The 13,710-nt window shown below is 42.0% G+C and overlaps 1 long non-coding RNA gene across 1 annotated transcript in view; it reads right to left on the reverse strand.

Moving 5' to 3' along the window:
* LOC126236352 (uncharacterized) overlaps positions 1 to 13,710 on the reverse strand; it is a 294,770-nt gene that overhangs the window by 240,829 nt on the left and 40,231 nt on the right. The window contains exon 2 of the long non-coding RNA XR_007544900.1: positions 10,163 to 10,240. This is a non-coding gene — a long non-coding RNA (uncharacterized LOC126236352). The remainder of the gene's footprint in view (positions 1 to 10,162; positions 10,241 to 13,710) is intronic.

The following is a 13,710-nucleotide window of genomic DNA, read 5'->3' on the forward strand; positions in this document are numbered from 1 at the left end:
TGCAGAGAGTACCTTTACAACAACGGGAGACGTCGCGTAAAGCCACCCTACGTGGGCTGATGCAGTAGGTATTGTACGACCTGAATTGCTTTGCGAAGGCATCGTCCCCCATTTTAAAGCTCCTTCTTCTATCAGTGTAAGGGCAACACACATTGTATATCTGGTGTCTAAACTGCCTGATGAAAAAAGAGAAGCACCCAGAAGACGTGGTAGGATGTCCATGTTGCTTCGCACACGCACTCAGCCCTGGCAGGCAAGTAAATAGAGTTGCTATTCTCTGTGACACGTAGAACGGCCACCGAATGCCTTAGTGCTGATCGCGTGCGCTGGTGGGGTACGTAAGGCGTCAGATGTTGAGTGACCACTATTATTATTATTCTTTACTTTCTCAGACGTTAAGTCTGGTTAAAAATGAAAAGTGACGCGGACCTTGATCAGGCGTCACTTCCTTTTAACTGTATGGTATGTGTTATATTGCATTTAGGAACTTTCGGGTAATTGAACATGTATCAATAATTACTGATTTCTGTAGTTGTATATATACGTTTGGATGTAGCTCTATTGCATTGATGTACTGGTGGATATTGTGTGGTATGACTCCTGTAGTTGATAGTATAATTGGTATGATGTCAACTTTATCCTGATGCCACATGTCTTTGACTTCCTCAGCCAGTTGGATGTATTTTTCAATTTTTTCTCCTGTTTTCTTTTGTATATTTGTTGTATTGGGTATGGATATTTCGATTAGTTGTGTTAATTTCTTCTTTTTATTGGTGAGTATGATGTCAGGTTTGTTATGTGGCGTTGTTTTATCTGTTATAATGGTTCTGTTCCAGTATAATTTGTATTCATCATTCTCCAGTACATTTTGTGGTGCATACTTGTATGTAGGAACTTGTTGTTTTAAAAGTTTATGTTGTAAGGCAAGCTGTTGATGTATTATTTTTGCGACATTGTCATGTCTTCTGGGGTATTCTGTATTTGCTAGTATTGTACATCCGCTTGTGATGTGATCTACTGTTTCTATGTGTTGTTTGCAAAGTCTGCATTTATCTGTTGTGGTATTGGGATCTTTAATAATATGCTTGCTGTAATACCTGGTGTTTATTGTTTGATCCTGTATTGCAATCATGAATCCTTCTGTCTCACTGTATATATTGCCTTTTCTTAGCCATGTGTTGGATGCGTCTTGATCGATGTGTGGCTGTGTTAGATGATACGGGTGCTTGCCATGTAGTGTTTTCTTTTTCCAATTTACTTTCTTTGTATCTGTTGATGTTATGTGATCTAAAGGGTTGTAGAAGTGGTTATGAAATTGCAGTGGTGTAGCCGATGTATTTATATGAGTGATTGCTTTGTGTATTTTGCTAGTTTCTGCTCGTTCTATAAAGAATTTTCTTAAATTGTCTACCTGTCCATAATGTAGGTTTTTTATGTCGATAAATCCCCTTCCTCCTTCCTTTCTGCTTAATGTGAATCTTTCTGTTGCTGAATGTATGTGATGTATTCTATATTTATGGCATCGTGATCGTGTAAGTGTATTGAGTGCTTCTAGGTCTGTGTTACTCCATTTCACTACTCCAAATGAGTAGGTCAATATTGGTATGGCATAAGTATTTATAGCTTTGGTCTTGTTTCTTGCTGTCAATTCTGTTTTCAGTATTTTTGTTAGTCTTTGTCTATATTTTTCTTTTAGTTCTTCTTTAATATTTGTATTATCTATTCCTATTTTTTGTCTGTATCCTAGATATTTATAGGCATCCGTTTTTTCCATCGCTTCTATGCAGTCGCTGTGGTTATCCAATATGTAATCATCTTGTTTAGTGTGTTTTCCCTTGACTATGCTACTTTTCTTACATTTGTCTGTTCCAAACGCCATACTTATATCATTGCTGAATACTTCTGTTATCTTTAGTAATTGGTTGAGTTGTTGATTTGTTGCTGCCAGTAGTTTTAGATCATCCATGTATAGCAAATGTGTGATTTTGTGTGGGTATGTTCCAGTAATATTGTATCCATAATTTGTATTATTTAGCATGTTGGATAGTGGGTTCAGAGCAAGGCAGAACCAGAAAGGACTTAATGAGTCTCCTTGGTATATTCCACGCTTAATCTGTATTGGCTGTGATGAGATATTATCTGAATTTGTTTGGATATTAAGTGTGGTTTTCCAGTTTTTCATTACTATGTTTAGGAACTGTATCAATTTAGGATCTACTTTGTATATTTCCAATATTTGTAGCAACCATGAGTGGGGTACCCTATCAAAAGCTTTTTGGTAATCAATGTATGCGTAGTGTAGAGACCTTTGTTTAGTTTTAGCTTGATATGTCACCTCTGCATCTATTATCAGTTGCTCTTTACATCCTCGCGCTCCTTTGCAACAGCCTTTTTGTTCTTCATTTATAATTTTGTTCTGTGTTGTATGTGTCATTAATTTCTGTGTAATGACTGAAGTTAATATTTTGTAGATTGTTGGTAGGCATGTTATGGGGCGATATTTAGCTGGGTTTGCTGTGTCTGCTTGATCTTTAGGTTTCAGATAAGTTATTCCATGTGTAAGTGTATCAGGGAATATGTATGGGTCTGCAATGTAACTGTTAAATAATTTAGTTAGATGTGAATGTGTTGAGGTGAACATCTTTAGCCAGAAATTTGCTATTTTATCATTTCCAGGGGCTTTCCAATTGTGCGTAGAATTAATTGCTCGGGTGACTTCATGTTGCAAAATTATTACTTCAGGCATTTGTGGTATCATCTTGTATGTATCTGTTTCTGCTTGTATCCACCGTGCATGCCTGTTATGTTGTACCGGGTTTGACCATATGCTGCTCCAGAAGTGTTCCATGTCTCTTATGTTTGGTGGATTGTCTATTTTTATGTGTGTGTTATCTATTGTTTGGTAAAATTTCTTTTGGTTTGTGTTGAATGTTTGGTTTTGTTTCCTTCTATTTTCACTTTTTTTGTATCTTCTAAGTCGTTTCGCCAAAGCTTGTAATTTTTGCTTCTTTTCATCTAATTGCTCTATTGCTTCTTGTTGTGAGATTTTACCTAACCTTTTTCGTTTTTTGTCTGATATTTCATTTCTTATAAATTGTGTTAACTGTCCGATGTCTTTTCTCAGTTTTTCTATTCTGATCTGTAGCCTGTGTTGCCATGCTGGTTTTGTGGGTTTCTTCTGTGTGTTGGTTGGTTCTGATATCTGCCTAGTGTGTATATTTAGTGTAGTGAGTGCTCCTACATAAACCAGTAGTTGTAACTCTTCCATAGTTGTGTATTCATTTATTTTGTTGTGTATGATTGTGTTGATAGTTTTTATTGTTGATTCGACTTGTGGACAATTTGGTGGTCTATGCAAGAATGGTCTAATGTCTGTATTTGTGTCTTTGTATTCTATATATGTCAACTGAAATTTTTCTTCTATATCTAACATGTGTGTCACTTCATGTTCTATTTGTGCTTGTGCTGGTGGCTGTCTTATGATTTCGTTTTCCTCTGACTGTTTAATTGATGCGTGTTGTTCTTTGTTTGTTTGCTCTGGGATGTTTGAGTCCATTACAGTATTTTCTTCTTCTTCTAATTGCACATTATTTTGTTCCAGTATTTGTTGTACTTGTTGTTTGATGTTTTCTAATTCTGACTGGGGTATCCTGTTATTTTTTATTATTACACGAATCTGATCAGCTAGACGTTGTTCTGTTAAAAATTTTAATTCTGGGTATCTGGTAATAAATGTTGTGTATACTTGTGATCTGTATCCAGTTGTGTTGGTTCCTAGGTTTGTTGCTTGGTAATAACAGAACATGAGGTGTCGATTAACTTCATCTGACCATCTCATCCTCTGTCTTTGTTTTCCTTCTAGGGTGGTTGCAGGAAGCATATCCTGCAAAACACCTCTATTTGGATTTAAATCATTTTCCAGTTGGCTAGCAGTGTCATTACCATTGTGGGCGGGCATAGGGTTCAAGCGCCGTCCCCGACCATGACGGCGCTTGTCCGAGGCTTCTTTAGTTCTGTCCTGAACCAAGTAATCACACTAAAAGGGGGGTTAGCCCTATTAGTGGTTTGTTCTTTTCGTCGCCTTTTACGACTGGCAGAACATACCGGAGGCCTATTCTTTTCCCGGGCCTCCACGGGTTTTATTATTATTATTATTATTATTATTATTGTTATTATTATTCTCGACTCAGAAACATACAAATCTACAGTAGCCATACACATCAATAAATATGTATATGTATAGACACAAATTATATTTATACTACATGTGCCCAGTACTTAGCAACCTCCAAGGCGCTTGGAGTAGCTTGCAGGAGATCAATCTCCGTGCAGGATGTAGGGCACAGAAGCACGTGGCTTGTGGTTTGTCCTTGTTCACAATCACACGACGTATCTTCTGGTATGAAGCTCCATCTCTTCAGGTTGTCTCTGGATCGTCCAACTCCTGATCGTAATCTGTTTAAAGATTTCCACAACAGCCAGCTTTCATTGTGTCCAGGTTGTTGTTCTTTAGCTTCTGGCATCCATCGGTGCAGGTGAGGCGTCGACTTCTTCCATTACACCAGCCTTGCCTTCTCTGGTGAAATGGTGAGCTTCTCGGATGTCCTCGGGAAGCTCTTTCGCGAGCTCAGCCGTTGCTGTGGTGGATTCTGGCCGTGCAGTGGATGGGCACTGTTCTGTTCTACTTTCAGTCTCTTCTTGTCGTCAGCCACTGCTCCGTGTACCCATAGTGGCGCTATTCCAGCCAGATAGTAGGCCGGCCGAAGTGGCCGTGCGGTTAAAGGCGCTGCAGTCTCGAACCGCAAGACCGCTACGGTCGCAGGTTCGAATCCTGCCTCGGGCATGGATGTTTGTGATGTCCTTAGGTTAGTTAGGTTTAACTAGTTCTAAGTTCTAGGGGACTAATGACATCAGAAGTTGAGTCCCATAGTGCTCAGAGCCATTTGAACCATTTGAACCAGATAGTAGAGCTTATGAGTTGGGGCACGTCTTAAGCAAATTGTGATAGGTTTCGTTGAGAGCAATGTCTACTTGTCTGGCAATGTCTACTTGTCTGGCATGAGATGACTTGTACCAAACTGGGGAAGCATATACGGCAGTGGAAAAGCACAGTGCCATTGCAGAAGAGCTAATAGTTTGTGGATGTGAACCCCACTGTGTCCCCGCTAGTTGGCGAGTTGGGCTGTTTCGAGTGGAATTTTCATTCTGGTGTTCTTGCAGTGAGTTTTGAATGTCAGAGTTTTGTCGAGAGTGACTCCCAAGTATTTAGGGGCGTGATGATGCTGGAGTTGGATGCCTGACCATTCAAAATGTGGTGTCACCGCCAGACACCACACTTGCTAGGTGGTAGCCTTTAAATCGGCCGCGGTCCGTTAGTATACGTCGGACCCGCGTGTCGCCACTATCAGTGATTGCACACCGAGCGCCGCCACACGGCAGGTCTAGAGAGACTTCCTAGCACTCGCCCCAGTTGTACAACCGACTTTGCTAGCGATGGTTCACTGACAAAATACGCTCTCATTTGCCGAGACGATAGTTAGCATAGCCTTCAGCTACGTCATTCGCTACGACCTAGCAAGGCGCCATTAGCAGTTGCTATTGATCTTGTTAATCATGTACCGTCAGACCGACGTTCACCATTAATGGATTAAAGTTAAGTATTCCACCAGCTACGTCCGTTTTTCTAAAGTCTAATTTCCTTGTCCTGTTCCAGATCTCACGCCAGCCTGCGTGAGCTAAAACGCGTGCCTTTCGGCTTCCTCTTGTAACCCGGTGTTGGCTCTTCTGCCAACCCACAACACAAAATGTAGCTCACGATTAGCTTCCCTGTTCCTTAAATGAAAGGCACACACTTGTGTCTTAGAAGGATTTAGTCTGAGTTGGATCCGATTGTAGTAGCTTGACAGTGTTCTAAGTGCAGTTGTCAGGTTTCTTTCCACTGTTTCAAAGCATGAGCTCTGCTTAGCAAGGGCTAGGTCATCTGCATATAAGAATCTCCTTGTGCCTGGGGTCAAATGCTGGTCGTTGGTATAAATGTTGAAGAGAAGTGGAGCCAAGACGCTTCCCTGAGGTAGACCATTTTTCTGCGCTCTCCAGCGACTGCGTTGTGCTTGAAATTCAACAAAAAAGCCACGATTTTGGGTGAGGGTGCTGATTAGTCTAACGAGATGGGCGTTCTTGATCTCATTGTATGATTTTGCATGGAGTAACGGATGATGGACGGTATCATACGATGCTGTGAGATTCATGAAAACCACGCCCGTTACTTGTCGGGTCTTGCCATCCCCTATAAACTGAGTGAGATTCAAAAGTTGTCCTGTGCAGTTTCTGTTGGGAAGGAGAAGAGGATCTATTACTGGAAGGATTCTATTCAGAATCATACATTCGAACAGTTTATAAAAGTGACTCAAAAAGCTGACTGGTCTGAAATTCTTGAGATGATTTGCTTCCTTTCCAGGTTTCAGAAGAGCTATCGCTCTGCTCTTTCGCCAAATCTTTGGTATTTGGCACTGATTCATGCAGTTGTTGAAAAGCTGCAGGATCCATTTTCTTGTTTCTGGGCCGTAATTCTTGATTTGATCCATACGAATGTCATCTAGACCGGATGCTTTACCAGTTTTGCTCTCCTTGATAGCCTTGTTTAATTCAGATATCTCGAATGGGAGAGTCAGATCCCTCGTTTGTTCGCGGGCCTCTTGGTGTACTTTTCGAACTTTGACTCTATGGCTCCCTTTCCCATTCACGAGCCGTTGGTGTGCTATCTGATATGCAGTGACGTTGCAGTGTGCTGTGGATCTGGTTGCGTCATTATTGAGGCGTCTCAATAATCTCCACGCTTTATGACTGTTTCTGATGTAATCAAGTTCTTCCATAGTTTTAACCCAAGAATTCCTTTTGCATTCCTTCAGAGATGTAATAAGTTTATTCACAGCCGCCATCGTTGTCCTCGTCGAATGGGTCTTCTTCGAATAGTACCTTACACTCTGTAAATTGAGCACTGAGTTATGAAGTTAGACCAGGAATGTGTGAGGTTCTCCAACCCCGAGGAATGGCAATTCTGGAGCATCTCTTTACAGCCCCCACAAAAGTGTCATACGAGTGAGGTGAAGGTTCAATACTGGAAACTGTAGCGTCCAACATTTCTGTAGACTTTGGCCAGTTGGCTTTCCTGAAGTTCAACCTCCTTCTAAACAGAACTGTCTGTGGTCTAAACTGCTGCGTAAATTTCGCTGTGTATTTGGAATAGGGTTGCAGACAGTTTTTATGCCCTGTTGTGAGATGTTCTCGCTGCAAAATATCAGATCGGCGTTGTATCCGCATTTCCATCTGCCGCTGTTGAAAGATGCAGGTTGCTTAGGGTCATGTATAAGGCTCAGGTGATTGCCTTCCGCCCATTCTTGTAATGCTATACGATTCTCATCATCATGCTCAAGGCCCCACTTGGGGCTGTGACAGCTGAAGTCACCAGTCACTATTTGTGTGTATGGACTATAAATCTTATCAGGTACATTGATTTTGAGATCAGCATCCGGTGGTTTGTATACGGATGTCGTCGTACAGCCTTTGATTTCCAAAGTTAAGACTTCAAGATCATTTGCTTCAGTAAAGGCTGTTGATATTACCTGTATATCTGGTTGGGAAAATGTAGCACTTTCGAATTTTGGGTGGGGTCTTTCCGTAGCCATTCGCACTCCGTTTATTTCTGGTCTGCGCATTTCATAGCTTCTGCGGGTCTCCTGTATGCGGAGTACATCGCACTTGGTTTGTCTGCACAGCTCTTGTAGCAGCTCTTCTTTTGGTGATGATATACCTTCTATATCCACCGATATGATGGTCTACTATGGTCCTGAAAAGGACCATGTTGATGTTTCTATGATCACTATGAAGGACAAAGACATGGAATGTACTCGTGTGAGATACGCTATCAGCATCTGGCATAGATTGAAAGCGGTCTCATTGCGGGTCTCCATTTGGCCGGCTGGTCGAATTGTCCGATGTCAAGATTTGTGAGGCATTCGGATGTGATAGCAACCCAGTGTTGGGCTTCATGGGAACGAGGGAGCAAGAAAATCGTCGCCAAAATTCGGATCGACCGCGTCTGACCATCACAAGTCAAGGTCGCCGTATTGTGCAACAACCACACCGTAAACTCTTTACTTCTACGCCTGCCATCCGAGACTAAGTAATGGACTCCGTGCAACAATCTGTGGGATCCTGCGCCATTGGATGGAGACTACACTCCGATCCACGAACGATGGCGATTCGGGAATGTTGAGGCACAGACGGGGGGATTGCATTGTTGACGATTCCAAGCGACAGATGTGGTACGCGCATGCGCGTGCTTTTCGCTTGAAGTAAGCGTATATCCTGCAAATTATGTCTCTCGCTTTCTTATGCAGAATTTATGACTTACCGCCACAACCAGTGATGACAATTCGCAACATATGGAATCGAAATTCACTAAACAACTCGCCAAGACAACGTTTAACTCTCGCTTTAGCTACAGAATTTACAGTAGAGCGCTCGGAACAATACTGAACGCTCAATGGCTGTCGGAGAATACGTGACGTAGGTGCCCAGAACAAACCTAAACTCGACCGCCATCGTTCGTGACTCCAACTATAGCAACAGCCGTCCCATGTGTAAGCTGACGTCAAGACCACAACAATACGACTGCGTTTGGAGTAGTGTCACACCAGGGAATCATGGAGTGTTGAGTGCTGTCGCATTATGATCAGGGACTAAATGAACATCGCCGCAGAGTGTGGTGGCGATCTATGGAGAGGACCAATAATTTGGAGAGGCACTGCAGTGTTCTTCATGCCGTAATGGCGTGGGGAACCGCAGCTTTGACTTCTGGTCACGGCTGGTGGTGACGAGGGAGTGCTGAAGGGACGGACATCCTGCGCTCTCGTGAGACAGTACTGTGACGCCACTTTCCAACAGAACGGTGCCTATCTACATATGGCACGTGTCTCTGTAAGCTGACAGCGTGTTGTTCAGGTATTAGCAAGATCGCCACATCTGTTCCCCATGGAACAAACCATCCCGGACATCAACTCAGTCCCAGTGTCAGTATCCTGGATTTCAAAGACAAGTTACAGCAGCTGCGGGCGATCTTGCCTCAGAAGAGGATGCAACGGCTTTATGACACATTTTCCAACCGAACCAGTGCATGTATGCTCGTCAGGAGGATGCATTGTTGTACTGATAAGTGGGCTCATCCTGCGAAGTCCTTTGTAAATTTGACTCAATTTTGTAATTACCCAAATAACATCACATACCCTCTAAACGTGGGAAGTTTCATTTCGTTTCCTTCTCCCCTTCTGAATCTTCGCTTTTTTTTTACCACGCAGAGTATATGATTGTACAAATGTCAGAATGTTACGAGAGCGCAATGTAATCTACACATTAACACCATGTCAGAAGTTGTTACGCTAGTCTCGAAAACTAATAACATGAGTGTACTTTCGCCATTTGTACGTAGCAGGCAATCTGCTTATAAGATTTAAGAGGATGCACAGAAGTGTAAGGTTTTCTTGTACGTGTGGATTTACAAATTAGACAGTGCAGCTAGCGGAAGAAAGCCATTAACTATTGTCCGCAGCTTGTGGTCGTGCGGTAGCGTTCTCGCTTCCCGCGCTCGGGTTCCCGGGTTCGATTCCCGGCGGGGTCAGGGATTTTTCTCTGCCTCTTTATGACTGGGTGTTGTGTGATGTCCTTAGGTTAGTTAGGTTTAAGTAGTTCTAAGTTCTAGGGGACTGATGACCATAGATGTTAAGTCCCTTAGTGCTCAGAGCCATTTGAACCATTAACTATTACTAAAATTTTCATTCTCCGTGTCCACTTGGCCCGAAATTTTAGGACTGATTGAGCACTTCAATACCAAATTCGACATCAGTTTTGAACATCAGTTGCTGCATTCTTTAGACGTTTTAAGAATAATATCAAACTATTAAAAAAAACTTAATATCATCTTACTTGTCTGTTGTGGACAAATGTGACACAGAGTACTGTTCAGCGAAAAACAGAAAGAAAACTTAGGTCACAGCTTCAAAATGGAAAGGGAGGGAACCCGTCGCTTTCTCTTATACATTGTAGGATAGAAAATCGTTGATAGAATTACAGAAGTTTGATCTAAACTATTTTAACAGTTGCTCACCTTTCGACTACAATCAGTTTACTTCTACAGGATCTTCGTGCACTCCGTTATTAAATCTGTACTGAACGCCACACAGACCTGTAAATATGAAACGGATGTTTAAAATCTACACAAATACCAAAATATAGTGATGCAACAGAAGAAGAATGATTGTAAAACATAAACATAAGACAAGTTAATTACAGAAACCGTAAGAACGTTAACAGTTACAGATATGACAGCTTATGCACGCATAGAAGGTCTTTTGACTGAAGAAGGAAAAATAGGGTTTAAGAACCAACTATGTAATGGGCTATTAACCTACCTTGGGTAAGCACTTTATAAGACGATCTATTCGTTAAAGTAATCTAACTCCGCGTTGAAGAGCTAATTATGTAGTGATGAATTCTGTGGCCCAAAAAGCAAATAGGTCTTGGTTAATTAAATTTGATTAGTCAGTAAATAATTTAATTTGGGCACTTCACTGTCGCATTGGCAATTAAATATTAAATTGGTTTAAGGTGTACCAGCTGCAGGAATGGAATAATTAATTTTATTTACTCTGAAATAGGCCGCAGCTAAATTTCCTTTTCATTTCTCTTGTCAGACCACAAAAATTCTAGACAAACTACTTTGCGGAGTGTTTAAAAAGTGCTTTATACAATAAGTTATTATAAAAGAATTTGTCATCCTTTCTGTTTATTTTCTCAGGGTCGAATTTCTTAGGTTTGAAATCTTTCAAGTTTTGAGACAAAGTCGGAAATTCGACAGACACACATCCAGTTATCTGTACTGGAGTATGACATTGGCAGGCGGCGGGCGGTGATCATGACGACCTTGCATACGCTGCTTTTCCAGGCGACTCGCAGTATCCGTAAGAAGCACGCAGTCTCCAGAGGAGCCACAGGTGCCATGGTCAACACCTGTCACCAGTGCCTCACAGTCATCCCATCTGCATTCGTGACCAGAGGCTCAGGTGAGACTTCTAATGCCGCAGTATGCCTGCCTAGACCATAGCTTCGATAAACCTTACGCAGGACGCTTACTGTATTCTGTTGGTCTGCTTGTGCTCAAAGTCACACACATCAAATTAACTGTTAAAACATATTTCACGTTCATTTTGTATTTCTGTATCAGTGTTTTGAACTAAAAGTATCTTAACAGCAAATTTCATTTCGCCAAGACACGTCCAAGGGGCACATACCGTTCGGTTACCTGCTTTCAGCTCAGGACAGCGAGCTTTGGGTTCTTGCTATATCTGTTTTCTGTTGCCTCGTCTCCCGAGAGCCTTACTACTCAGACACATCGCAATACCTTATGAACACAATGCGCTACCAATTTTTAAAAAGGACTTCAGCAACATCCAGTTTAGAATGGCAAAAACTCGGTGTGGTGGAGACATGTTGTAGTTTACTACCTCTTGAATTCAAATTCCTACGATAAATATGAATGAGAGTGCTGTAGATATTGGAAGGCAGAATTTCGACAAAACTACAGTTTGAAGGTGTTATTACACGAGAATGGAAGCTTGTGCTCAAGACTGAAATCGAACACGAATACATTTAAGTGTTTCAGGTAGTCACAAAACTGGAAGTCAGTATCAAAACAATTAATAAGAAATCCACTCGTCTAATACCCATGAACGACTACTTACTGAAATCCAAATGCTCTGCTTGGTGTAAATGTGAACAGTTAATAAAGGAATATGAAACAAGTAATAACCAAGTGGTAGCAGAATCGCATGTTGTTTGTTGTATAGTTGGAGTGCTTTGTTCGGTGTTATCCTGGAAGTTGTTTCAATGAATCAGGTCCTCTGCTAAGTAGTTTTGGAAGTGGGTCGGGTGCCATTAGTAAATTCGAAAGTAACTGTGATGAAATTTCACTTTCAGAAGAGTTCTGCAGGAGCAAGCTAAATAAATAACTATTGATCGTCCACTTCAGTCGAATGTAGGGCCTCCCTCAAATAAGATAAAATGTGGACGTCAGCTCGAAATAGGAAATATGCGTAGGTGAACATTTACGGATTTAACACTTACATGACTGCGCAAAAATAACCTTCATCCGTGTAGTTCTGTCGCAAGAACAAAGCGATACTCGGAAATTTTAATCAGTAAAATATTTGATGACAAGGTAGTAAAATAATGATTCGTGTAAAATCTAGTGTCGAATGAACGATGCATCGAATGACTGTGAAAACCTCAGAAAGTCCAAAGTAACGAACGGCCTGTACACTGCACAGTAAATTATAAGAGTATAAATACTAATATCAACATTTTATATTAAATAATTAAAAGTATCCATTCTGGCTTGGTACCGAGCAAGGAGAACTGTACAGTAGCAGGAACAGATGAGACGCCCGAAAACTCAGTTCTGCCATGTTGTCGTTCTTCTCGGGTTCTTCAGTCGGCAGTTGCTTCTTTTTCTGGCGCATCCCAAGCTCGACTGACAGGAACTCCGAACGGCCTGAATATCCACATCAGCAATGTCTATGGCCTTTTCCTGCTGTTATTCTTTTGCTATTTGCGGTTTGGTGCTACCGAAGGAAGTTGCCTGCAACTCCAAAGCGGAAATTCAGGTCGTGTGTATTTGGAAGCCTTCTGATTTCTCGCTGGAGTCGTTGTCATGCTTATTTAGTCAGTTTCTTCCTTCAATAAGTGGAAGTAGTATTGCTCCTCCCAGCTAGCAGTTGCGCGTCACTGACAATGAGGAATACTCCGTAATCGACTTTTCTCAGTGCGTACCTAACCAACACCGATTTCTCCTTGTGTTCCAGTCCGCAACGCTTCCGCATTCAGATACCAGTGTCGATGGATTTTTCTGTCCTTTAATATACACCGTTGCTTCGGACGTAATACACTGTCAGAATCTGAGTGTTACACCACGAAGCGCCAGGGCGATGTACATCGAATTTCGTGAAGATGCTCATCACATAACGTGTGTCAAACAAACTTTCATCCCATTCGGCATTGACGTCCATCACCAAGATCTGCATGTGGAATGAACCCAACCTGGACGAGTACACTCTTTTGATCGTTGTGGCATGAAAGTAGACGGCCTCCGAATGTTATCTTGAGGAATTTCTTGACATGCATAAAACACATTCTGTGTTAGTGCACATAGATCACTGGCCGGTACCAGGTATGAAATCAGATGTCTTTCCATCGCAGCCGAGACATGCTCCACAGGTGACGAATCAAGGGAATGGGCAGCACAGTAAAGGATCCACTCGTTCATCAAGGCTTTAGTGTGAACGGCAGTGTGAGGTTTGCTTTATCCTGCTGGAATTTGCCGGACGGTCCTATGGTCGTGACGAGTACGACAACAGGATTTACATTCAGGCGAGTATTCTGCCTCCCTTCAGCGAGTACCAAATCAGTCCTATTGTCACAGCCAGCATAACAGCACCGGGAGTTGGAGAGGCACTGGTTTACAGAATCACTGCTTGCTGTGATCTTTCAGCAGGACGTCTTCGCAGACGTTAGCGGCGATACGAGTGCCACAAACAGATGGAAGAGTTATCGCTGAACGCCAGAGTGCCACTCAATATCCCAGCTGACTCTGGTTCCACA

The sequence above is a fragment of the Schistocerca nitens genome, chromosome 2, assembly GCF_023898315.1.
Source record: "Schistocerca nitens isolate TAMUIC-IGC-003100 chromosome 2, iqSchNite1.1, whole genome shotgun sequence".
In the NCBI taxonomy this organism is placed as follows: Eukaryota; Metazoa; Arthropoda; class Insecta; order Orthoptera; family Acrididae; genus Schistocerca; species Schistocerca nitens.